Raw genomic sequence first — 26,285 nt, 5'->3', positions numbered from 1 at the left:
GTGGGGTGTAGTTTTAGGGTAATGAAGTTGTAAGAGGTGAAACTCCAGAGAGGAGACAGTCAGCACTTGTAATATTGAACTACATGGAATAACTTGGGCTAAGATTTCTTAGGGAGAAGAAAAGGGGTGACCACAGCAAGATTACTCATGCTTCCCTTTCACCAAAACCTTGTGGCTCCAAAACAGATGGCTGTTGTTTTCAGAATCAATTGTATGCAGGCCATTAAATCACAGCAATGCTCCTGGGTGTTCTGGAGGCCTGTCTGTCTCCTTAGAACAGATTCCCACGCAGTGAAATTAGGCACTGCAGTTTTCCTCATTTAGTTGCTCGATTCATTCTCCATTTGCAGCTTCTAAATCCACTGATATAATAGATACTAATGCTGCAGGGGTATCATAGAATGGGTAATGGAGAAGCCAGTAATAGCTGTGTTATTTCCCAAGCTCAATAAAACCCATGCATGTGCTAAACACACACAAACATGCACAAGCTTTTTATGTCATTGCATGATTTATATATCATGATTTATAGCAAAAGGAAGTAAGACATTCCTACAGTGATTTCAGGAAACAGCCCTTAGAAATACTGGCTATAAAATATCATGCCTTCTCAGTAGCATAGCATATATAGCTCTTTCAGATGAATTTACCAGGCAGGGTCAGAGTTCCCAAATTGGCTTGTCTCTCCATCACCTGAACTGGGAATCATGCTTTCTAACCTTTCACTTCAGCATTTCCTACCTTGGTGCCTTCAGCTATTGTTGGATTAGAATGCCCATAATTTCTGCCCACTAGTTGTACTGTCAAAGTATGGTGGAAAATGCAGTCCCCAACAAGTAGCAAAAGGATTTTCATTTTCTGCAAGCCTACAAGCTTATTCCATTCAATATGGCAAAGTTTTACAACATCACTGTCAACTCAGCAATGTGAATGCCTTCTGCAGAATATCTGAAAATACGTGGCTGTTCAGATGTAGTCCAGCACTTACTCATTTTCCTGAAAACCTCTACCATCCTCTCAAATGGATGGGCTTTACCATCTTTTCCTGCAAGCAAACCATGCACATTTCATGTTACTCTCCATTTAACTTGTTTATTTGGGGTTTCAATTATAAAGGAACAGAACTAACACCATATGAGTCAGCAGATTATAGGGTAGCCTTTTGTCTGACAAGGGAGAAAGCTAATAAGTATTCTTAAAGTCATGCACCACCCCCTTATCCTAAGAGAAGTTCTATATTTATTAAAGTAAAATCTTGTTTTACTCCAAAGAGATTTGTCCGCAGGAAGGTGCACCAATTTCAAGATACGTAGCACCAGTTGAGTCCAACTCTTATTGTCTTTGATGAAACCATATAAAGGGTGTGGGAGTTTCTACATATGCATAAATGTTGGAAAATTCTGCAGTCTGTAGGCCCAGGAAATGTTGAAAATGGCAGAGATGAGGGATGAGCAAACTGGTTCCTAGGGACAAACCTTTTCACAATAACTTCCTTTTTTATAAAATTTATGTATTATAGTTTTGATGGCTAGAAAACAGGATTGGAGTTTTCAGGTCTTTGTTTAATCATTTTTGAGATTTGGGTAGTAGGGTTAAACTGCAACTCACTTATTGGAGGATTAGCACACCTATTTTTGTCATTTTGGTCAATATCCTGGAACTATTTCCTGGCTATTATGCAGGAAGATCCTGTCATATTTCTTTGGTATGGCCTAGGGGAAATCTAGTGAAGGACTTGAGCAATATGCAACTAACTGATCATGGCTTGCTGTGTCCTGGGTTAATTGCTTGGTACCTCACCTCCTCCCTACCTTTTGATGGATGTGAGGTGAACTGATGAACTTCTGCTAAAGCAAGATCAAGAATCAGAGAATGGTCCCACTAGTCAGCCATCTTTACCTTCACACATGTATCCTTCAGATACATTTCTTTCCTAGTAAATAAACATGCCAGTCTTAGGTACTGCATCAGTATATTTATTGACAATGATCTTATTATTATTCTTTCAATTTATATTTCAGCAATGCATACAGGCAGAACAACTAAATGTTAGCCACAAAGTACACAGAATGACACACTTGCTTTTTTTTCCCTAAGTAGGTAATCCTTCAAGCCATTCCAAAGCCCCAAAACTAAGACTGAGGCAAATGTACCAAACTGATAGAACTGTGAAATAATTTATTTATACATGGGATGGCAATTTAAAATAAAAAAATAAAAACACAATAGAACATAAAGCCATAAAAGTGGTATGCCGTAAACATCGTAACAGAAAACAAAGCTCATAGTAAACCTGTCTAAAAAGGAGAGTTTGAAACAGTGAGTACTGTACAAGTAATTAATAGGAGCCGGCTGAAGAAAAAAAAGTAACCTAGTGCAACAGAGACCATCAAGGTGGCATGAGGTAAAGTTCTTCAGGAAGGGTTTTAATTGTTTTAAGTGGTTTTGGAGTTTGTAAGCTGCTGAGAGTCTAATGGAGTAGATGCTATACCAAATTTAATAAATTAAATTAAATTATAACCAAAGTGCCAATACTGAAAAGGCTCTCTTCCTCTTTCTGTTTCCTCTTGCAGAGATGAACGGATCAGGTTCCCTAAAGTTGTGAAGGAGTAGTACATATGCAAAAATATTGTTTACTTTAAGGTTAAAATGGTGGCTTTTAAGATAAATCTACCCCAATAAAACAGGTTATCAATTCACTTAAATATACAGGTAGTCCTCGCTTATCAACAGTAATTGGGACCGGGAACTCCATTGCTAAGCAATGTAAGTAATGTAATGTAAGGCGTGACATTGCATGACCACACAGATGACAGCAGTTCCAGCAGTTCCAGTTGCTGTCGTTAGGTGAATCCTGAGCAGTCGCAGCATCCCACAGTCACATGATTGCCATCTGCAACCTCCTAATGACTTCCGCATTGGCTTTGCTTGTTGGAAGATGGCAGTGAAGGTCACAAATGGAAATCACATGACAGGGGGATGCTACGATGTAATTGTGAGCCAGTCACCAAGCACCCGAATTGCAATCACATGACCGTGAGGACATTTCAGTGGCTGCAACTACGAGGACCTGTTGTAAGTACCCCTCATTCAGTGCCGTTGCAACTCTGAAAGGTTGCTAAACAAGTGGATGTTAAGCGAGGACTACCTGTATTAAAATTTCTACACTGCCTTTCCCCAAAAAGTGGGCAAAACACATGCAGTTTAAAAGCAAATATAATAAATAAATCACCATATAGTTCAACTAAAAAAAAAATAAACCAGCAGCGAAACCACCACAAATTGGTAAGATGGGTGGCCATATACTGTACATTAGATTAATAAATAAATAAATTATAAGACTAAGAAGAGATATGTTAAGACAGTACTGCAAATAAAGGCCAAGTCCCAACCACTCTATAAAGTAAGATTGTCTACTTATCAATCTCACACAAAGCAAATCAAACTGCACAAACCAAGGAACAGGTGCCCAAAGCAACCTTAGCACAGGTAGCCACAGATGACTCTATCAAAAATGACATGAGTTCAATCAAGTCTGCTCTCCTGGGTCTGTCGCTTCTTTACTCCTGCATTAGCAGAAGGCACACAAAGGGATAATCCTTCTGACCGGCTCTTACTATGAATTACCCAGAGAGGAGCTTAACTCCTTGAAAGGCTAGCCCTCACTTGTCAGGAAAAAAAAGAAGAAAGAAATACCAAGGTATAAAATCAATACTTCGCCTGTTGCAGATTCTCCATTTCCTTTCTCCCTGAAAGTGCCCTGCTTGATTAACTTTTCCATCCAATTCTGCTGCAGCAGAAACTTACCTTACCTCATTCTCAAGCACCCTGGGAGCACTCTCACTAGAGTAAAAGGTTAAAAATGCTTTCTATTTACCAATTCCGATACATGAAGGGTTTGTTGTTTGTTTGCTAAACATGGGAAATTGTGTCTAACTCAGAAGTTTACATATGTTAGTTTCAAAAGCAAGGCAACACATGGTGGCCCATTTGCACAAGGGGACAGAGGACCGAAAGCAGAATTACAGAACTGCTGGGACATTTGTGGCTGATTACATTTTAAAATATATGTCCAAAGACAATGGCAAACCTTGTATCACTGAGCTTTTCATTATACTCAAATCTCTCATTCTTTTAACTCTCATAGGGATATCATATGTTCCTTTGGATCATTTTTTTGTGAATGGTATCGCTAAATTCCAAGAAAGCATTTGCAGTGAACAGCTGAGCCCATAGAGTGGAGGGCTGTCCCAGAAGCCCTTTGTGTTCTCACATCCTGGCCCTCCCTCCTTTTTTGGATAGTAGTTTGATAGTTCCTGCTGTTATGACCAATCTTACAAGAGCACCTTACCCAGCATCCTCTCCTAGCTCTGATATGTGTGAGAAAGGGCTCACACACCCTGTGCTGCCTATCTGGCAATTAAAAAGTCAAATAAGACTTCTGAAGTTGAAATAATTTTTATAATGCTATTCCAACCATAGAGCCTCCAGGTGATTCATGTAGCTAGTTGATTCAGTCCTTCCTTGGGAGACAGGTCATATTACATCACAACAGATAAAAAAAATAAAACTTTATTGAAGAACAGAAAAATCTAACTTTAAGAAACTCTTTTTAACTTTAAACATTAAAATACAAATGCTATTCAAATTGTGGACAGTGACTTAAAAGAAATTTCAATAGAAAAATGCAAAAGAAAATAAACACAAGGTTCTGGGCAGACCAAAAGATGGTGCTGGTCTACTACAAATGGCCACTTTCTCCCAGGACCTTGGAAGAGATCCTGAAAGAAATTCAAATTATTATTACAAATCATGAGAATATTCTACAAAAAGAAAAAAAAACTTTCCCAAAGATGCCTGAGACATACATAAAAGGCTGAAGTATGGTTCCTGAAAGTATAGAAAAATAAAGGCAGTAAGACTTTAGCACAACAAAGAAACATGATGCAAATTCATCACTAAACTTTTTACCTTTTTCTTACAGAAAAAAACCTTGAAACTGACGTTCCCTTGGCTTTAATTACCTATGCTTCCCAGCTTCTTGGAAATTCCAAACTTTAATCAGAGACTGTAAGGGATAAACTTAATTCTGTGCTGTGCCCAGTCTTAGTTCACAGCTTCAGTAGGTCTGCCACCTAGTTTTAAACAGTTTTTCTATATTCAGCAAAGGTGGAGGCTAAGTATCTCTCTCCCCGTTTCTTCTCTCTCTCACGAATATGGATTGGGAATGTCTCTAGAATGCATATTTTATCGGGGAACTACATTGACAACAGTGCAAATATCTTGTTTTAATTTGTAAGTATTTGGTTAATTTGGCCAATATAATTGCATTTCTATTGCCTGCACCCTGAGGAGCCAAAGGAGAAAGTGGACTGGATGACCATAATGCTGAAAGTAAGTCCTTCATATGCCTCTTTGGACCAAAAAAAAAACGCTTTAGGTTTGGGATTGTTTGAGTTAATTTAGACCACATGTGTTTAATGTTGTGTCTGCAAGGCTGTTATATACTAACAAGAACACTGAAATCAAAACCTTTGCTAATTTAGTTCCAACTCATCCCTTCAGATTCTTCATGAGGCAAAGGTTAGATCACTACTTGCAATCCTGTACTCCCAGCAACTGATGGGAGAAAAGAAAATCCCAGCATTTTCTTAAAAAGTAAATGATCAACCATTACAAACCCTGTGCTTACTTTTATAGTTCCTTTTTTCAGTGTGACAGTGTAATAGTTTGCTCTGTAATAATCTACAATAATCCATTTATTCCTTTGAGTGTAGAAACCTTTGTCCCTGAGAAGTTTGGAAGAAAGCTGACATGAAACGCTCAGTGGCAATGAAAATGCTTATTTAAAAGATGTATAGCATTGACTGCTGGTTCAGTGGCTATGGGTGCACCATTAGAAGACCTGGAAGACCAGGTTAGGGACAGATTGGCACAGAAAAAAATTTATGTGGTTGCTAAGAGTTGACACCAACTGATGGGACATAATCAATCAATCGATTACTGGATGATCAGTATCCTGGAAATACGTGATCCCTTTTTGTAGGAATTTTTATTTGGGTTGATTTAGGATGGTGTTTTTGTTTGCCTTCCTTCAGAATTCCAAATTTTGCAGCTGTTCTTCCACTTCCCATTAACATGTTGCTCGAATGTCAAAGCCGACATCTTGCAGCTGGGATAGTGCCTGTTTGCCACAGTACAATCCTGCATTGGTACTGATGTTCTGAAGAAAGAACATCTGAAACTGAATTTAGCAGCAGAGAACAAGCCATCAGAAGCTCTACTTTTAAGTCACCAGGATCTCTCTCTTTTTTTAATGCTGAGAATCTGATGAGGCTGCAAAACAAAACAAAATCTTTAAAGTGTTTAGATTATTCTGTCTACAGCATCCTTTCCCTTGAGAAAGACTAACAAAGTAGCAGCTACATTAATAATAAAAGGAAAAATGAAGTAACTGGGTTAAATTCCATTCTTCTTTGACTGATACAGTATGCCAGATGCAAGCCAAGGGAAAGTAGAAGTAAATTGTTTGAATATTTAATTTACTGTTAAAGTGTGTTCTTTTAAAATCCACCATTTCTCTTAGCTCTAGGGTACAAAATAATTGTCCTAACAGTCAGGAGTCACACTGAGACGAGGAGTAGGTCTCTAGTGTTCATTACTGCTACATAAGACAGAATCCTAACAAACTGAAGAAGCGTGGGAAAAACCCAGACAGATAAATCCCAAAAGTTAAGGCAGGTCTGATCTGTGTCTCTTTGAATGGCTGCTTAACTCCTCAGTGCTACGCATGCGTTTTCCCCCCTGGATAGGGCCCCCCTCCTGCTCGCCATCAGTACTCATGACAATAATAATGTAAAAGCTCATTCCTAAAATATTGGTACTGATGTGATAATATTGTGAAATCTAAATTAATAGGTTCCAACTTGTGGTTTAGGGACGACAGAGAGTCCAAGAAAGAATTCTAAGTGGTATCTAGCATGGATACCAATTTAAAAATTATTTTTCTAGAAATGTGAAAATCTTGGGATCACACCAGATTTAGAGACATATTTCAACCATTAAATATTACGAAGCAGAGAATGCACCAAACCTTTCCAATCTAAGCCCAACATTTTGCTGATAATGCAGAAAGATTAGCAAATCTTATAAAGAATAAGGCAAGTGGTGAATTTAGCCAAGTTCTGTTCTCAAAATGAAGTTAGATATGGCCTTCACATGAAGGGTTCCCCCCCTCCTGCACTGCCGCAATTGAAAGTTATGGCCAGTTTTGGCAGCCCCATTAGGTAGACCAGAAATCAACTCCACAGGAAGGCTAAAATTACTTTTATTGAGATTGACTATTATAACAGAATATTGCAAGTCTGATTGTGATGTTCCTGCTCCGCCGCCTCACACTCTAGTGAATCAGGGAGACATCTGCCTGAGCCACTTCCAAATGTTATCTGGATGTTCTGGAATTAAAAAATGTTTTACCCCTTATCAGCTTGGCAAGGGCACTTGCGTATCTCCATCAAAGGCATCTTCCTCACTGTTTCCATGGGGAACTAATCGTAGCAGTTCTTCCTTTTCCTCCTCTATTCCTCCCTAATTTTTTTGCCCCATCATCTTCCCAAGTGGTATTATTTTCTATATTACCACCAACTCACCTCTTATCCAGAGCTTTTTCCACAGATACCATTGCTTGGGTTGTAGTCAATAGTTATATTTTCAGGCCGTGGAGGCACCGTTACCTTCTTGCTCTCCTATAACTGCTAAGCACCCCACCAAAGGAAGCCAGAAGGGTTGCAAGAAAAGCCGTGCAGAGCAGTTTCTCCCCTACCTCTCTAAGTACTGGGCAGGCTCTGCCCCTGCCCTGCCTACTGTTTTTTGTTGTTTATTCGTTTAGTCGCTTCCGACTCTTCGTGACTTCATGGACCAGCCCACGCCAGAGCTTCCTGTCGGTCGTCAACACCCCCAGCTCCCCCAGGGACGAGTCCGTCACCTCTAGAATATCATCCATCCATCTTGCCCTTGGTCGACCCCTCTTCCTTTTGCCTTCCACTCTCCCTAGCATCAGCATCTTCTCCAGGGTGTCCTGTCTTCTCATTATGTGGCCAAAGTATTTCAGTTTTGCCTTTAATATCATTCCCTCAAGTGAGCAGTCTGGCTTTATTTCCTGGAGGATGGACTGGCTGGATCTTCTTGCAGTCCAAGGCACTCTCAGAATTTTCCTCCAACACCACAGTTCAAAAGCATCGATCTTCCTTCGCTCAGCCTTCCTTATGGTCCAGCTCTCGCAGCCATATGTTACTACAGGGAACACCATTGCTTTAACTATGCGGGCCTTTGTTGTCAGTGTGATGTCTCTGCTCTTAACTATTTTATCGAGATTTGTCATTGCTCTTCTCCCAAGGATTAAGCGTCTTCTGATTTCCTGACTGCAGTCAGCATCTGCAGTAATCTTTGCACCTAGGAATACAAAGTCTTTCACTGCTTCTACATTTTCTCCCTCTATTTGCCAGTTATCAATCAAGCTGGTTGCCATAATCTTGGTTTTTTTGAGGTTTAGCTGCAAACCAGCTTTTGCACTTTCTTCTTTCACCTTCATCATAAGGCTCCTCAGTTCCTCTTCACTTTCAGCCATCAAAGTGGTATCATCTGCATATCTGAGATTGTTAATGTTTCTTCCAGAGATTTTAACTCCAGCCTTGGATTCCTCAAGGCCAGCTTGTCGCATGATGTGTTCTGCATACAAGTTGAATAGGTAGGGTGAGAGTATACAGCCCTGCCGTACTCCTTTCCCAATCTTAAACCAGTCTGTTGTTCCGTGGTCTGTTCTTACTGTTGCTACTTGGTCGTTATACAGATTCTTCAGGAGGCATACAAGATGACTTGGTATCCCCATACCACTAAGAACTTGCCACAATTTGTTATGGTCCACACAGTCAAAGGCTTTCGAATAGTCAATAAAACAGAAATAGATGTTTTTCTGAAACTCCCTGGCTTTTTCCATTATCCAGCGGATATTGGCAATTTGGTCTCTAGTTCCTCTGCCTTTTCTAAACCCAGCTTGTGCATCTGGGAATTCTCGCTCCATGAACTGCTGAAGTCTACCTTGCAGGATCTTGAGCATTACCTTACTGGCATGTGAAATGAGTGCCACTGTTCGATAGTTTGAACATTCTTTAGTGTTCCCCTTTTTTGGTATGGGGATATAAGTTGATTTTTTCCAGTCTGATGACCATTCTTGTGTTTTCCAAATTTGCTGGCATATAGCATGCATTACCTTGACAGCATCATCTTGCAAGATTTTGAACAGTTCAGCTGGGATGCCGTCGTCTCCTGTTGCCTTGTTATTAGCAATGCTTCTTAAGGCCCACTCAACCTCACTCTTCAGGATGTCTGGCTCTAGCTCACCGACCACACCGTCAAAGCTATCCCCGATATTGTTATCCTTCCTATACAGGTTTTCTGTATATTCTTGCCACCTTTTCTTGATCTCTTCTTCTTCTGTTAGGTCCTTGCCATCTTTGTTTTTGATCATACCCATTTTTGCCTGGAATTTACCTCCAATGTTTCTAATTTTCTGGAAGAGGTCTCTTGTCCTTCCTATTCTATTGTCTTCTTCCACTTCCGCGCATTGCTTGTTTAAAAATAATTCCTTATCTCTTCTGGCTAACCTCTGGAATTTTGCATTTAATTGGGCATATCTCCCCCTATCACTGTTGCCTTTTGCTTTCCTTCTTTCTTGGGCTACTTCTAGTGTCTCAGCAGACAGCCATTTTGCCTTCTTGGTTTTCTCTTTCTTTGGGATGTATTTTGTTGCCGCCTCCTGAACAATGCTGCCAACTTCTGTCCAGAGTTCTTCCGGGACCCTATCTACTAAGTCCAGTCCCTTAAATCGATTCTTCACCTCCACTGCATATTCCTTAGGAATATTAGTGAGCTCATATCTAGCTGATCTGTGGGTCTTCCCTAATCTCTTTAGTCTGATCCTAAATTGTGCAAGAAGAAGTTCGTGATCTGAACTACAGTCAGCTCCAGGCCTTGTTTTTACCGACTGTACAGATGTCCGCCACCTTTGGCTGCAAAGGATGTAATCAATCTGATTTCGGTGTTGTCCATCTGGTGAAGTCCATGTATAAAGCCGTCTCTTAGGTTGTTGGAAGAGAGTGTTTGTTATGCAGAGTGAATTGTCTTGGCAAAATTCTATCAGCCTGTGTCCTGCTTCGTTTTGTTCTCCCAGGCCATACTTACCTGTAATTTGAGGTGTCATTTGACTGCCCACCTTAGCATTCCAGTCTCCTGTGATGAAAATAACATCTCTTTTAGGCGTGTTGTCCAGTAGGTGCTGCAGATCCTCATAGAACTGCTCTACTTCAGCTTCTTCAGCATTTGTGGTTGGGGCGTATATTTGGATCACTGTGATGTTAGATGGCTTGCCCTGAATTCGAATTGAGATCATTCTGTCGTTTTTTGGGTTGTATCCAAGCACTGCTTTAGCCACTTTACTATTAATTATGAAGGCTACTCCATTTCCTCTGTGGTCCTCTTGTCCGCAGTAGTAGATCTGGGGGTCATTTGATGTGAAGTGGCCCATTCCAGTCCATTTCAGTTCACTGACGCCCAGGATGTCTATCTTTAATCTTGACATCTCACCAATAACCACATCCAATTTGCCCTGGCTCATAGATCTTACATTCCAGGTTCCGATGGTGTGTTGATGCTTAGAACATCGGATTCGTCGTTCACCACCAGCACCGTCGGCCGCTAGCCGTCCTTTCGCCTTTGAGCTAGCTGCGTCATCACGTCTGGGGCTAGTTGAGCTCATCCTCTGTTCCTCCCCAGTAGCATTTTGACCATCTTCCGACCTGGGGGTCTCATCTTCCGATGGTATACCGACATATCTCTGGTTGTACTGATCCATTTAGTTTTCACGGCAAGAATACTGAGGTGGGTTGCCATTACCTTCCCCAGGGATCGCATTTAGTCTGACCTCTCTGTCATGACCTTCCCATCTTGGGTGGCCCTTCACGGTTTAGCTCATGGCATCATTGAGGTGCTCAAGCTCCAGCACCACGACAAGGTAACGATCCTTTGCTGAAGCTGCCTACTGTACATACCACAATATATTCTTGTGGAACCAAACATTGCCAGTCCCTTGAAAGCAGTTTCATTACCTGACCCTCAGGCTCTTTTGGTACTTAAACTTTGTAATAATGGAGTGTCAGCTATACTAATGAACAGATGCTACAGAAGTAATGCAGTCAGTCATCCAAAAACTAATAAATAGGCTGCTCGTCTGATCTCGAAACCTGCAGAATGCTGCCTAGCAGCCATAGTCCTTGGGGGTGAACTCTAACTCAGCCAATAAAGTGTTTCATTCACTCTCTAGGTTTTGTTGCATCTGGCCTTGCAAAACCAATTTTGTTTCACTTGCCTTTTTTGGCCTGAAGGTAACAAATGCACTGTGAGCTGGGAAAGAGGGGTGTCTTTATCAGACTTCACACTTATTTTACATACCACACAATTATCAGGCTAACAGTGTTGAGAATGTGGGATAGGAGGGTCATCAAGCAGACCAAAGCCCTGAAATGTATGTGTCAAAATGGGCAGCCTTGCAGTTGTACAAAGAAAACAGAGCACTTGCTTATAACAAAATGTTTAAAGATCTCTTTTACTACACAAAGAGAAGCATAGACAGCATTACACAAATACCAATTCATAACTTGTTCCTGATCTTCTTCCATTGTGTTGGATGGCACTAAACCAGGGTCTATCATAAATTTGCTTAATGAGGCAGATAAAAACAAATGCATTTCTTAGAATGAGAAATTGAAAAGATGAAAATAACATAGCTCATTGGAAGGAGATGACTAATGACATAAATTAGAAATAGGCATGCTGCTTCTTTGGGTCTGCAGGCCCAAAAGCCAAACTCAACTGCCAATCAAGTCCTTGACTTCCTGTTCCCACCCTACTGCTGCAGTCTCAGGCAAATGGCAAAAGGAGATTTATTAACAACATGCTGAATTAGCGAACTTCACTAGAAAGTTCTGTTTGGCATCTCTCTCTCTCTCTATATATATATATATATATATGCATGGCAGGCACACTTTCTCAGCCCAACTCACCTCACAGGGTGGTTGGGGAGAAAACAGGTGGAGGAAGGAATACTAGGTATGTTCCCTGCCTTGAGCTGTATATGAAAAAAAAAGGTGGGATAAAAATCTTTTTTAAAAAATTGACTGCCAGAATCTATTGCTTGATTCTGTATATATAGACTGTAGTTCCTTTGTGGTAGATTCTTAATTTATTTTTCTATATTGTACAAGTCTAATGTTCTTAGTTCTCATATAGGCTGTTAAATTTTGCCTCATCTTCAGGCTGAACATGGGGATATTCATATTTACAATCTTTTTGTAAATTAAAATAAACTGACATCCCTGAAGAATCTCTTTGTAGATCCAGTCAGAAATATTTCTACTTCTAACAGACCAGCACCGTCTTGTGGTCTGTATGGAACATTACTTTTTTTATAGATTTTCTTTTTAACCAAGTGTATTTATCTTCTCAAACACCAAATGTTTGTACTTTGGCTATTTAAAGTTTAAAAGGGTTTTTTTTTCAATTTGTCTTTTCTTTTTATAATAAAGTTTGATTTTGTTTGTCTCCTGTGAGATTGGTTCTCCCAAGCACAAGGGAGGAGAGAGAAAAACCTTTAGTCACATGCCTCTATGCTGCATAGCTAGGAGGTTTCACTCTTTGAAAATCATCTGGGAAAACTTTGGGAAGGAGAAGCTTGGGAACTGAGGTAATGGACAGCTCAAAGCAAGAGACCCTGTAGGAAGGATACAGAGATGTGTGAAGAACCAGCAAAAAGCTATGACAGGCTTGTCATGTATTGACTTCATTTTAAATGAATGCTCCTCAAAAGACTGCAGGAAATCATTCAACTCCACTGGACTTTGGACATGTGCACCACCCCTATAAGAACTAAGAGGGGCCAGTTGGCCATGTGTGACCAGATAATGGTATGACAAAAAGGAGATTAATATTTCTCCCACTCATAGATTATTGTCTCCTAAACTAGGATAGAAAACCATGTTCAATATGTCAGGCTTCATTTTCACTGAGAGAGTACCAAGGTTGTCAATGTGGCCAACTTGAGCCATCTCAGGTAAGATGACCTTGGTGTGGTTGTTGAAGTTTCCCAAAACTGCTAGTTTCAGAGTCCTCAGCAGTACCTCCAAAACACATCTGTCAGCTTTGGCAAAGAGGCCGAGGGAAAGACAATATATCAATCTTCCCTAAACTCATACCCCTCAGATCAAATAAATGTTACCACCCAATGCATGGGCCTCACTACTCATAATCTCCGGCCAGAATGGCTTTTGAAATTCTAATTTATATATAGCTGGAGGACAGCAGGCTTTGGTACACTAACAAAATCCTTGTCTTACTTGTCCTCTCAGTATTAGGTAGAGATATTCAAAACTGAGGGCGGAGTCCACTGGAGTTGGATGGCTAATAAATGTAAATGAATGAATGAATAAATAAATAAAGGTCAGATGAGTTGAACAGAATATCTGGACAGAGAGGTAAAATACTATAGATCAAGGCTATGCTATTCTTTTCTATCATGCCAGGTTTAAAACAGCACCTGATAATCTGGTAAACATGGTTGGAAGACATTTATGCTCCTTCTCCCTCCAACCAGGTTTCAGTTGCAGTTCAGCAATTTCTTCCTAGATTAGGTTATAGACTACAATTGGCTTTCTCTTGGCTAACCTGACATTTACCAGGTCAGGACATTAGTAAAAAAAAAAAAAGTGGACAAAATCATGTACACTTCCATTCCCTGGTCAGCAGTATCTGTAGCTGGAGATCTGGTTAACCAGAAGTTGTTCCTTACACAGAAGTACTGCATTACAGCAACAGTAACTTCAAATGAATATTTAGCATTTCTATATATCCATGTGTGAAAAAAGTAATAAGGTCTGCCAGGGAGGACGGCAGTCAAAGCTAACCCCATCTCTGGGGTATTTCAAAGCACAAGGTTCAGACAAATGCTTCTGGTATTTCAAGCAAGTGATTATTCTCTGATTAGAATAACATCCTAAGGAGCTGGGCTGAGTCCAGCAAGAAGGTTCCTGCCACTTTGGTCAGCTTCACGGATTGTGTGGCTTGGCAGTAAGACAACCCAATCTCCTTTCATTAGCCAAGCAACAATCACAGACGTGACAGGGCAGTTCTCAGAGCAGCTGTTTCCCTCGCCTCTTGGGAATGATTTATAACAATTGAGAGGAAGGGGGAGGGAAGGGATATAATCATAGGAACATAACAAATGGCGACTTGAAAAGATCTGCACTGTTAAAAAAATTGGTTATGTTGCCACAAACATTTGAAACAAAAGGGACTGTGGTGCAGCTGGCATGATAATACACGGTTGGGAAAAGGAGCCAGACTTCATCTGAAGGATAAATCAAAGCTATCTGAAAGAGTAATCAAACAGTTTTCTGTGGTCTCCCATTCTCACAGTAGCACACTTTGCTCTTAGGAAAGTAAGGAGGTCGCTTCATATCACTACTTATATACTGACCTAGGTATATTAATTTGATTCAGGATCATTTATCATCTTAATGAAGGTATGATAAAAAATAATGCAACCATTATTACTGTAATAAATTAGCAGAATGCAGAGTCCTATTAAAATCAGCCAATGTTTCTAGGGGAAAAAACAAACGAACAGCTGGGTTAACGAAGAAGTCTAATCTGGTAAACATATATATTGTAGATTGATCCAGATATTATACATATATACTCAACTGAGATTCCAATAATGGGACACACTATCAAACTATGGTAGAAACAACCATCCTTTCATTTCTGATGGCAGGAAAGCCCGAAGGAGGTTGTTTATAGGTGATGGTACCTGAACAGATTTATCATTCCATTTGATAGACTCCTAAGTAAAGGTAAAGGTTTCCCTTGACGTAAAGTCCAGTTGTGTCCGACTCTAGGGGGCGGTGCTCATCTCCGTTTCTAAGCCTTAGAGCCGGCGTTGTCATAGACACTTCCGGGTCATGTGGCCAGCATGACGACTCGGAACGCCGTTACCTTCCCGCCAAAGCGGTACCTATTGATCTACTCACATTTGCATGTTTTCAAACTGCTAGGTGAGCAGGAGCTGGGACGAGCAATGGGAGCTCACCCCGCCGCGCGGTTTCGAACTGCCGACCTTCCGATCGGCAGCTCAGCGGTTTAACCCGCAGCGCCACCGCGTCCCTAAGACTCCTAAGATGCTTCAAATATCTAACAAAAAGTAAATTATTGAATGGTACTTTTCTCATCACATCAGAAGAATGGAGAGCTAGCAAAACCCCATCATGCATAACAAAACACAACCCCAACACAAATGTAATAAGCTCTCAAATGTTGACAGATCAAAAGATTTTCTAAATGTTTTTCTTTGAAATAATGGTAAGAAAAGGAGTGACAAAGTCATATTTTGCAAAAAGCCTTGTTGAAAAAGACCTTGACTGAAAATATGGCCTAGAGTTTGATCTGCCAGCATTATAATCATTTCTGATTTGTGTAGAGCGCAAAGAAGTGCTCAGAAGAGAGTTGCCAGAGTCTGCAGAAACACAGAAGGAAAATGTGGGCTTATGTGCAGCTCCAGGCCTAGTTGCTCTCTTGAAAACTAGACCAAATGATGCCTTCTCAAAACTTCTGATCATCATTTTATTCATGTACTCTCTTCACATCAAACCAAAATGCCTTGACTTATGCTGGAGAAGTTCTAAACATGAAAATGCCCAACAGCAACAAATACAGAGCTGAAAATTCATCATTCCCTAGTGCAGGATCTGGAAGTCCACTTTGTATTATTGTGACAGAGTAAGTGGGGCCCTGTCACAACAAGCTTCTCACCACCACTTACTCCCTAAAAAAATTACACCTTCTAGGTATAAAAAATACCAGCAACCCTCATCCAAACCAATTCTTCACATGGCCTTACCAGAGCAAGAGGATACTGCCTCATTAAATATAAAGGGACTATTAGAATCTTCTACATTCTTGTCCGACTGACTGAAAGATAGGAAACTTGCCAGCTCACCCCAGAAAGAAGTGAGTCTGGGAGAGGACAAGGACCCACAAAAAGGAAATGACTTAGCTAAATATATCTCCATGAGGGGAATGGACTCTTGTCCCCCATAATTAGAGGGCTAAACACATGTTTTCTTTTCCCTGTGCCAGGGAGTTATGCTGAAGAGTTGTCTCTGGAGTGACCCTGCCTGGGAAAAGAAGCCCACAATATTCGGCAGATTCTGGAATCAGTAGGAATTAGAAGGATCCCCCAGCAGGAATAGAGACTTTTAAATGGGTATACACACATGCACATCACCTTGTCCACCAAAAGGAGCCTAGTGCATTCCTTCAATAACAAAAAGCAAAACTGGGAATTTTGTAGAAACCAGTAGTCTGGGTTGATTATCTGGTGGGTTACAAAAAATGAATAGGAACTGAAATGTGTAACTCTGACTTTTCTCTCACACTTGCCATTTTTAGAAAAGCAGTAATATTTAATTTTCCTCTAGGCATCTGTACATTGGATGGGCTTTATTTGCTACACATAGAAAGGGTTCTGTAAACACAAGCTATGGTTTTGCTTAACTATGATTTGCTGTATAAACTACAATTGGCTATGTTCACATCTCACATTAAGTTATAAATATGGTTTACAAAAGTTAATGCCTGTGTGCATACAGCACACTAAGCCAAAACCAAATAAACCATGTTACATATATAAGTCATATATAAATTCTTCTTTGACTCCACCTCACCACCTGATGACTTCATGGGTACATCCATCAAATTTCTTAACAACAATATAAAAGTAGTTTGTCAAAACATATCTTTTTTTGGTACCTTCAAGTCAATGTTAACTCCTAGGAACTGCCTGGACTTGTCCCTGCAATTTTCTTGGCAAGGCTCTTCAGAAGTGGTTTGCCATTGCCTGCTTCCTAGGGCTGAGAGAGAGTGACCCACCTGGCTTTGTGCCTAAGGTGGGACAAGAACTCCTGGTCTCTAGCCTGACGCCTTTAACCACTATACTAAAGTGGCCCTCTCCAAAACATCTTTGGGGATGTTCTTTATTTCCAAATCTATCTTACAGCCTTGTTATTTCCCGGAAGTTTCTCATTCAAAGACCATCTCTGCTTAGCTTCCAAGATCAGACACGGTCATCTAGGTTGATACTATCCTCTGAGCTCCACATTATGCCTAATGCAATGTGTGAACCTAATCACATAAAGGTAGGCTTCTTAGTTACAGAACTGAAAAAATCTGGAAGTTCTGGCTGGATACCACACTGCCATTCCCCAGCTTGCTACCAACAACTTCAACAAGACAAAATGCTACTAAATTCAAGATCTTAAATGTTGACCATAGCAATTAACAGATTACCTTATAAAGGAGCAAACAGAAATAGAAGAGAAAAATTCCATTTCTTTTGCAATAACTTCTTGTTAAATAAGATTATGCAGCTGACATTCAAATGGTTAGCTGGACATTATTAACTGATATTTGAAAGAGGATATTTTTTATTTTTTCAGAGAAACACTTTTAGAGCAACAACACATTGACAAAAAGCAATTAAATGTCACCCTTCATGTCTGATATTTGGCAACTGTTCCAGAATTTTGAGTCCTAGTTTTTCAATTAATAGGCACAGTGATCAGCCTTCAAAATGCAAGTGTCCTGGGGTAACTCTAACTCCAAAGCCCCTGATAAAGTTGTGAGGATAAACTTACAGGGAAAAAATGTTAGTGACCCTCACAGTACTACCCTATGCATGTTTATCAGACATAAAGCACACCAAACTAAAAAGATACCCTAAACTGGATGTTCAAAGCACAGCTACATATTTATTTCCCATTAGTTTCCAATTCCAAATTTCCTGTTAATGGTGACAGTGCAAATATGGAAATTAGGGGGCTAGAAAAGGGCCAGAAATGGAAACATGATAGAGGTATATGAAATCATGCATGGTACAGAAAATAAGGAAAAAAGTGAAGGATTCCCACCCACCATATTGCAGGGTTAAAACTCAGGATTATCCATTGGATGCCAGGAGATTTAGCACTGATAATAGGAAATATATTTTTATAATACTTGGTGAAGTTGTGGAATTCACTGCCATCCAATATGGTCATGCTCACCAGTTTAGATGGTTTGAAAAGTGGGCTGGACAAATTCATTGTATATTGACCTCCAAACAGCTACTCAATTTGATGACTACTGATTACTTTCTGAATCACAGGCAACAGATCTTATATATTGCCTGCCAGGAATCAACAGGAAGGATACCCGACCAGAGCTGGGTAGAGCTGGGAAGCATTGAAATGGAATAAAGAATGAATGAATGAATGAATGAATGAATGAATGAATGAATAAATGGTTTTGCCATCGTTCATTGTTTGTGAGCATCCTGAATGTCCCTGGTTGGCCACAGAGGGCCTGATTTGATGGGTCTTTGATTTTGAGTCCATCAGGACTCTTATTACGTTCTTAAGTTACCCTAGCTTGCTGAATTCCAAAATCACCTTTGTAGCATGTAACTGCTCACTTTTTTTCTCATTATTTGATATTACTTGTTATATTGTTGTTAATTAAATTTTAAAACACATTTTATTCTTACTGCTATTTTAATATCTATAAATCATCTAGACTCCATAAGGCTTGAGGTGGTAGATAATTTGCATAAATAACAAAAATGAAGAAAATGAGTATTTTCTTGTACGGAGAATTACCTGTGTGTACACTTTTGGTTGGATGAGGAAGCATGGGGCTGATAGAGATGGCTGCTGAACTGCTATTTAATCAAGATGGCAGCAACAACTCATCTTTTTAAAAGACGTATTTATACCAGAAACAAGTATCAAGCAACTAAACTGACGAGATATAGGCGTTATGGATATAAAAAGTGTTGGAGCAGTGATAGGCTCTTCCCTTTGCTACTCAAGTGTTCTTATGGGCTGTGAAAAGAGCAAGTGAATGAATCATCTGCTTGCCACTAATTTCCAGGAATTAAAACAAAATGTGCAATACATCAGCCATTTTGTTGTTTATTCGTTTAGTCGCTTCCGACTCTTCGTGACTTCATGGACCAGCCCACGCCAGAGCTTCCTGTCGGTCGTCAACACCCCCAGCTCTCCCAGGGACGAGTCCGTCACCTCTAGAATATCATCCATCCATCTTGCCCTTGGTCGGCCCCTCTTCCTTTTGCCTTCCACTCTCCCTAGCATCAGCATCTTCTCCAGGGTGTCCTGTCTTCTCATTATGTGGCCAAAGTATAGACAGGAACAAAAAGGGTAATAAAGGTTGGGCCTTAATACTCTGTTCCTGCAATAAGCATGATCTGTTGAATGAGCTGGTACCGGCTGGGTTCACGCAACATATTAAGCCAGAGATCCCTATTTACAAATCATAACTGGATGTCCTCACACAATAGTTAAGCCCAAACCAAACAAACCACATTGCAGCTTAATGTGATGTGTAAAGTCAGTCTACACTGACTATACATGTTTCTTCCAATAGCAATCTGGAATGTAAGAACTTTTGGATGGAGATTAAAATTATAATAATAATCACAAATTGTCCTGCAATAAACCATTTTTTTTAGCTGGGAATTCTGGAAGTTAAAGCCAACATATCTGGAGAGTATTAAATCGTGGGAAGCTGCAATGACACAATAACCAAGACTGATTGATACCACTATTTTTACTCTGAGTGACCTCCTAATGAGTTCAGTGAGACTTAATCCTTAGTAAATATGCTGAGGGACGTGCTGGTTTTTTTAAAAAAAACTTTCCTTTACCTAGCAAATTCAGTATTTAAATTCATTATTTATTTAAAATAAATTTAAAAATAAACTCCAATGTGTACCTGAAGGAATAGCTAGAAAAGCCTTTTATCTTCAATCAAAATTTTACACTGCATGGGGAAAAAACATATCCATGGCACATCAACACACACATATAGCCTTGGCTAATAGCTGATCCTACTGGAACTGGAAAGCAGACTGAGGTTTAAATTCCAGAAAGTTGACTGTCAAGATCAAGTATTTACTTATTTATTTGTCAGATGGATACCCCACTTTGCCTCCAAGAACTCAAGACAGCCTATGTAGAATCTCCTTCATTTTATGCCCCAAACAGCAATCCTGTGAGGTTTGTTGGGCTGCATGAGTGCCCCAAAATCATCTAACCACTTTCCATGGTTAAGGAGGCTCTGGACCCACAATCTCCTGGGTCTTGGCCCAACACTTTAACCACTACATCACATTCTTTTATAAGAGAATAAGGGTAAATAAAGTCCAAGAATGGGTAGAAAACAAGCAGGGATCTCCTGGCCAGTGTCTGGGAGATCTGCAATAGCATCCCAAAGGTTTCTGATTCCCAATACTTTAACCCAGTATTTTTCAAACTTGGCAACTTTAAGATGTGTAGACTTCAACTCCTAGAATTCCCCAGCCAGTATGCTTCAACTAATTACTTGTCTCTCACCCTTAATGTTCCTCGTCAGAAAAATAGGGTTACTAACTACTTGCTTTTGATCATGACCATGTCTCTATTTAGTTCTGTTGAGCATTCAGAGCATTGTAGTAGAATCTTCAGTAACATAAATATGTAATTGTAAATATTCCAGGAACAGCTAATTTTTACTCTCTAAGTCTTCACTGTATGTCTTGGCTCCAGTTGATAGACCTCAGCATTTAGCTAAAAAGCATAGTAAGTAAATCACTGAACTCTATTTTTTGCCAGCCCTTTTAAGATAGATTTTGTCTGCAAGCTTCTATCCATCAAAACAAGGAGACATCTAAAGGAGTTGAGACTAGAGAAGAATGATTTTAAGGCCTTACAAACAAAGAAATTTAGAGAGCTTCAGCCCAGAAATGTAGGAATGAGGTCAGAAAGGCAAAGATAGAAAACCAGCTAAGGCTAGCAAGAGGCAAAATCCAGGAAGAAGGGTTTCTACAAATGCATAAACAGAAGAAGACAACAAAGGTGGTGGGTTCACTGCTTATTTCAGATGGAAAAAATGTTAAACCACCAAGAAAAAGCAGTGGAGCTCAATTCTATTTTGCCTCTGTCTTTATGTTCAAGGGAATTTTTTTTGGAATTGATTCCCATGCCTGAAATGGCAGGCCAACAGTATCAATTGGTGTCTCTATCACTGATGGGACTGGTGCACTGGGGTTGGAGAAGAACTTAAGACTGCTAGAACCAAAATCAGGGAGGCAATAGCATTTCTATCCTACCTTTTTATTTTTGTTCCAGTTAAAATCAGATAGGATGGGCTCTTAAAAGCCTTTGATCCCTTAATGGGTGATTTTCTCAGCACAGCAGAGATCTCAGACACTTTAAGATCAGTTAAGAATTCACTTATTCTCTCAAAGAGACAAGGAAGCCATCAGACAACTTTTAAGACACTTTAGACATCTTGGGAAAAGATGGGAGATCTACAATAGAGCCTAAAACCTTTAAAGCTTGATCCCAAAGAGAGACTCACAAATGAAAAGATTAATTGTGATGGATCTTATTAATAGATGCTTGGCAATGCTCATGAGATCTACTGAGTGACTTCCATCAAGGCAAAAATGACCATCCAAAGGGGGGGGGGAGTTTGCTTCTGCAATGCTGGCATTTACAAAACAGGACCCGGAGGGACATCAGGCCAAAGGCAGCCCTGCAACAGAGGAATGAGGTGTCCCAAGAAATAATTCCAAAGTTCTGAAGGAGATTGATTGATTAAGTGGCATCAAGTTGTTTTAAATTCCTAGTGACCACATTGATAGATTTTTTTCCATGATGAACTGAAGGAAAGTTGATAGAAAATTAGAGAAAATAAGGAAAGCAAGTTGGTTAAAGATAAAGATTTTGATAAGGATGATCAGGTCAAGGAAGAATGTGTTAATGTTGTGGCAGCCGAAGACAAACTGGAGGGGTTCAGTGGGAGTCATGCCCAGCTGCTCTGTACAGGTGAGGGTGGGGATCCTGCCAAGGAATTCTGAAAGCTCTAGAACAGTGTTTCCCAATCTCAGTAACTTTAAGATGTATGGACTTCAACTCCCAGAATTCGCCAGCCAAGTCCATACAGTCCTTAAAGTTGCCGAGATTGAAAAACACTGTTCTAAAGGTTCCAGGTAGGTCTTTGCCTAGCTGCAAAACAGAGACCACAGTTAAGAAACAATTTTTAGGTGAAATAGGAGAAGTGCCACCTCCAAATCACAGGAAGTAATAATTCCATTCTATTCTGCATGGGTCACACCTACTTTAAATATTTGGTCCAGTTTTGAGAGCCACTGTTTTTACAAGGATTTAAAGAAAGAGCAAATTAGGTATCGGCCCTTTGAGGTAGGCCAGGTCAAGAAACACACACCGCAGGGATCCCAGAATGCTACTTTATTGTTGTAGCGTATATTAAGAGAATATATTAAGAGATTGAGAAGGCAACCAATTACCTTTTCCTTTGCTTCTTCTTGCTTCTTTCTTCAGCTGAACTGGGTTTCTTTCTCTTTGAGGAGATCTTGGTATGGGTTAAATAAGCAAGTGAAAATAAGAGCAGACAGATGCTGCGAAGGACCTAAATGCGAAGACTGGTCAGTAAGTTGTTTTTAGCACTGTCGTAACTTTGAACAGTCACTAAATGAGGCAGTCACTAAGTGAGGACTACTTGAATTTCTGCATGGAGCTGAGGAGTAGACTTAACTCTTTTGATCTAAGTGATCAAAAGCTGTGCTGAAGGAAATGAAAGGAAACAAAGATAAAAAGCACAATTGGGCTTTTTTACATATAAAAATTATTAAAAGAAGGCTATTCCAAAGTGGGATGGTGAGGCATGGGAAGTGACTGGCAGCTCGAGAAAAAGCTGTTTGGGGGCCAGCTGAAATCTGTTCATAACTAAATGGAAGCATATTAAATAGCAGTAAAAATAGCACAAAAACAGAGAATAAAGAGTGCTAATCAACTGCCCAGAAGGAATATTAAAACAACAGAAATATCAGGCTTGGAAATAATCTCTGTCTGTGGAGGATCTCTAATTAGACAGAGAAAGATGGCAGGGGGTGGGGGGAGGAGGCAGTGAAACCACAAACCATGCTATCTTATCCTGTGCTTCTCTCTCCCCCCACAGCCCTATTCTGAATAGGGTCCCTCCCTCCTCCAGATGTGTCACCCAAAGTATCAAGATTCCCATTCAATTCTTTTTTCAACTTACCCCTAATTGCTTGCTTGGTGTTCATGTCCATTTTTTCTCTTTTAGGAAGAGGTCTGGTGGAGCCTGATAATCAAAGTTGATTTGAGTGGCAGAAAAGGAAAGCCCTTGAAATCTGTGTTATCATCAGGTACTTAGTGTTCTTCCCTCAAAAAACAAAACAAAAAAACCCCCACCTTCTAAACTAGTGCTTCTCAAGCATGCTGGCTGGGGAATTCTGGGAGTTGAAGTCCACACATCTTCAGGTTGCCAAGTTCGAAAACGCTGCTTTATTCCTTCCCAGGCTGAGCAACCGTTTTCTACCTTCAACCTTCAGAGCCAGAGTGAAGTTCCTCCACACCAGCCACATGGTCTGGGCTTGCACAACACACTACATCACCAAAACAAGAATAACCACCACCAAAGTTAAGCCTAACCAAGCTTAGTATATTGGGCCACTGTAGCTGCTATGTAAACACTTAATAACTGCTCCACTTCAAGCACATTACATGCTGGGCAAAGAGATGGGAAGGACAGGGAGAAAAAGCTACAGTGGTTTGTATGGTTTCATTTCTGTCTCCAATACAGACTCTGGTCAAGCAGCACTGTCTCTCAGACAGTTGCAGAGTCTCAGCCTAAGAAACAGATTTAACCACCCGATGTTACGAGATCTATTTACTGCTAAGTCCTGGTCAGTGTGAGCCTAATAGCTGGGTTTACAGCCCCATATATTTTGTTTGGCTTGGGCTTTGACATGGTGTGTGAACCCAGCCCCTAGCACCTGTAAACTGATTTGCAGTTTTCTATTTTGTATGAATCCTTCCAATTGTAGTTTCTTAGAAAAAGACAGTTATAAACAAACCATGCATTGGCATGATGTATGAACCCCGTCTCAGTGTGGTATCTGCAGGACTCTTTTAACAAGATTGTAGGAGGGGTGGGAATCAGGACTGATCTGTTCTAGGGGTAATAATGAGCAGCTCTTCTAAGCAGCTAACAGCATGGGCTGAAGATTCAGCCAGGATGTTTCTCCTTAAATGCATTTATTTTTGCCATGGCTCAGTGCTGTTAGGACAACAAGACAATAGTCATTTTCAGTTTATGAACGAAGAACTTTGCTTTCTGGTGGAAAAAGGGGATTAAAAGATGAGCATTCTGATTAAGCTAGACTGAGGAAATCCTAGGATATTAATAAACAGAAATGTATTCCCAAGACTCATTTCTTTCTTTTTCTGCTACAGACATGGCAACACTGAGCTATCACAGATTTGCACGCTCCAAATACTTCACTGCTTTGTGTTGCTCCAAACACTGTTGGTTCCATCAGTACCGACTGTGTTTACAAGCACCTGTCAGCCATTCCTGTTGATTCCTGATGCCATCTGGCAAACCTACCTGCTGACTTTGGGGATTGTCTGGAGCATTCCCTCTTGCAATTTTAGAAAGCAGCAGAGCAGAACCTGCCTCTTCCAGCTGGTCTGAAAGAAACTGGTGAACAAAGCATGCAATCTCCCAGCTGCATCCAGCCTGGGCCTCACACGTCTCTTCCGATTGGCATTTTTTTGCTCTATCTGGAAAATGAGCTGCTTTGCCTCACTTTCCCTCATCCCAAAATGAAATTAAAAAATTAAAAAAAAACTAAAGCTGTTTAATTCTGAAACTCAAACCATTTTAAGCCATCAAAAACATTTATTTGAAATAGACAGGACTTATTCACACAAATATCAGCCAATGCAGTTTAGTTGCTGCTGATTATACTCCTTCAGATTAGATGTAGGGGAGCAATATGACTGAATGTTTTCCAAGGAGAAAAACCCTCCTGAACATACAAGTTAACACATTAAGGAGCAGCTACTGTAGGACACAGATGGTTGCCCCATGTAAAAAGGGACATGGCATGCCCACAGTTGCCATCTTGCCTTTTTTGATATTTTCTGGAGGTGGACCAATTATTTACAACCATGTCAACTTTTTTTTCTTTTTTGCAGAAGTGTGTATGTTTATTTCTTGTGGAGTTAGAAGGAAATAGGAGTAAACTGTTTGTACTGGAAGCCTCACATTACCGTATAACAGGTGAAGCCATTCTTACTCCAGTAAGGCGAGAAAACCCATTTATTTTCACAACATGAAGCAGAGAGTTTACAGCCTTGCTTAATGGGCCCATCCACTGAAGTAATAGGGGTGCAATAGTATTATCATTTATAACATCTTCCTGGTGTAATTGTGTAGTTATGAAGGTAGTTATGCCCTGTCCCTTTGGCTAAAGTTTCATTCTTTCTATGCATGTCAGTGGTATGGCTCTCTAACTTTTATACTTCATTTTATGGTGTGGTTAATATTTGTATGCTTGCTCTACCTTTGGGGCATAATAATTCTGCTACTATTATGTATGCAGGAAGTTATCTTCTCCTAGGGGTATGCAGCTCAGTAGAAACGGATTTAGCCCTTTTGGGTTTTTCTGATTTTTTGCATATCTTTGCCACTGAATGTTATCAGAGCTTCATGTGGATCTAGGTGATATATGAAAGGGAGTCTTAGTGAACAAAGAACACAACGTTTGTTGTTGATGTACTTCTTAACTAAGTCCTCCAACATGCAACTTATTTATTTTTATTTATTTGCTTGAAGAATATCCTACCTTTCCATCAATGGTTCAAGGTGACTGACATGGGGATTTCCCTCCATTTTATCCACTTTAACAACTATATCAACCTGTTACTGAAATATTCAGTACTACCTTTAGCTACAATAATTGGAACCAAATGCTTCATATAATTGTTGATCAGGCTCTTACATTGTTGTGTAGGAGTTGTGACCCACTCTTCTATTGCAAACAGCTTCCACTCAGACATGTTTGGGATTTTTCCAGCATGAACTGCTTGTTTCAAGCCCTGAAACATTTCTATGGGGTTTGGGTTTTGACTTTGACTTGGCTGTTCCAAAACATAGCATGTGTTCGTCATTTCCCATTCTCTTGTAGACTTGCTTGGATATTGGCCATTATTCTCTTGTTGCCTGACCAACCTGTATTTCAGTTTCAGCCA

The sequence above is a fragment of the Candoia aspera genome, chromosome 2 (genome assembly GCF_035149785.1).
Source record: "Candoia aspera isolate rCanAsp1 chromosome 2, rCanAsp1.hap2, whole genome shotgun sequence".
Classification (NCBI taxonomy): Eukaryota; Metazoa; Chordata; class Lepidosauria; order Squamata; family Boidae; genus Candoia; species Candoia aspera.
Note: the sequence above shows the minus strand (reverse complement) of the source record.